Source organism: Montipora capricornis, chromosome 7 (assembly GCF_036669925.1).
Source record: "Montipora capricornis isolate CH-2021 chromosome 7, ASM3666992v2, whole genome shotgun sequence".
NCBI lineage: Eukaryota > Metazoa > Cnidaria > Anthozoa > Scleractinia > Acroporidae > Montipora > Montipora capricornis.
Genome location: NC_090889.1, coordinates 14,022,560 through 14,024,751, shown reverse-complemented (window position 1 = coordinate 14,024,751; position 2,192 = coordinate 14,022,560).

Sequence of the window (2,192 nt, the reverse complement as noted above, 5' to 3'; positions counted from 1 at the left end):
GCGCTGACAATATCCAATCTTGTCTAAATGATGATTTAGTAAGTGCTAGCAATTGGCTGATAGCGAATAAACACATTTAATATGACAAAAACTGGATTTATGCTTATTGGGTCAAGGTAGAGACTGTGTACTCTAACAGTTCCTCCTAGACCTTCAATCAATGGCTTTCCTATTGAGCATGTTACTACTGCTAAATTACTAGGAGTGCTTATCGATGATAAAATTACTTGGAGAAGCCATATTGATAAGTTAACCAAGAAAGTTGCTTCTGGTATTGGGGCCATAAAGCGAATCAGGCATCTTGTCCTCTATAGGACCTTACATTCTATTTATCAGGCCCTAGTACAACCTCATTTCAACTACTGCAATCTTTTTTGGGGAAACTGTGGAGTAACTTTGCAGAACAAACTGCAAAAGCTACAAAACAGAGCAGCCCGTGTCTTAACCTACTCTAACTATGACGCGGATGTTAAAAAATTATTTGAACTCTTAGGATGGAAATCCTTAGTTTCTCAAAGGCAAATTGAAAAAGCAATAATGGTATTTAAGTCCCCACAAGGACTAGCACCTCATTATCTCTACTCGAAATTTGTCCATCGCCCTTCTGGTTATTATTTGAGAGACTCTGTGACTAAGGTAAATGTTCCGCAACCGCGCACAAACTACTACAAAAACAGCTTTAGCTATAGTGGGGCGGTTTTGTGGGATAGTTTGGCATTAGACTGACTAAGGAAAGCAGAGTCCCTCAATCAATTCAAACGACTGATTAAAGAGGTTATCTAAGCCATTATTCTAAACACGGTATTCATGGAAAGCAGCTTTTATTTTATTATATTGAGTAAGATAGTTAATGTAAGAAATAAGTATAATCGTTCTCTGGTAAAAAGTTTAAACAGACTATGAACTTTCGACAGACTGAACTGCTGTATTCAACGGATAAAAAACGGATAAAAAACGTTTTTTATCCGTTGAAGACAGCAGTTCATTCTGTGGAAAGCTCATAGTCTTTTTAAACGTTTTACCAGAGAACGATTATACTTATTTCTCATCATGAATCCTGGTAACGAATCTTCAATATTTTTACATAGTTAATGTAGTTTACATAGTTTTATCTATAATTGGTTTTAACAAGAGAAAATGAGGGGACAGAGAAGGAGGCTCCCGGTCCAGCCCTTGGGATATGTCATGTCCACGAAAGTTATTTTTAGACGAGCGGAAATCTTCTGAGACGTCCGCATGCAGGCCAACCTCGGTCCGATGTTTGAAAGAAAAGAAATATTCATCAGCCTTCCACGTGCGCCATCATTTTCTCTTTTCACTAAGAAGCTGAGAGCGAGGCAAGACTGTATGCGGACGTCTCAGAAGACAGACTTCCGCTAGAACAAAGACTTCCGCTCGTCTAAAAATAGCTTTCGTGGACATAACATATCCCGGCCAACGCCTTGAGACTCCCTCTCTGTCCCCTCATTTTCTCTTGGTTTTAATTTTTAATTGTACATAATTATGATTTTTATATTGCTGCTGAATTATACCGTGGTCAAATTAAGATTAAAAAAAAAAAGAAATGAAATAAATATATATATTATCAAGAGTAAATAAAGGAGGTAAGGAAGTACATCCTCCATACACGCTCTGTTTCAGGGGTAATTCGTCTTAGGTTATTTTCGAATCACTTCCACGTCCCACGTGGGTAGGTAAATGGCCAGTCACATCTAGAGATCAACGTGCACGAGTGGAGGGGAAACGCGCTAGGCCACGCATTTTGCGAAATAAAATGGCAGAAAAAGTCAGGATCCTTTTTTGTTTGTGAACAAGAATTCAAGTCTTTCTCTGTCACAAACGAATGTGGCAAATGGTTTATTGTAAATATAACAAATTCTGTTAATATCACTAGCTGCTGAAAATTACACTAGAACATTCTATTAAATAACTTGCATTACACTACATGTACATTTTGAGTCCAAGAAAAATCTTGCAACTGGTGTGTTGGTATGGTTACCAGGATCTCTTTAAAGTGCTCTTAGCCTCAAATATTTTTCTTTACTCAGCTTAATATTCAGATTCAGTGGATTATCACGACTAAAGCAATGTGTGGCATAATAGATAGCCTTGTGCATGCAAGACAAAACTGCAATTTCGTCTGCACAAGTGATTGTGACATCATGACCTTTTTCCAGTCCACTAACTAATTT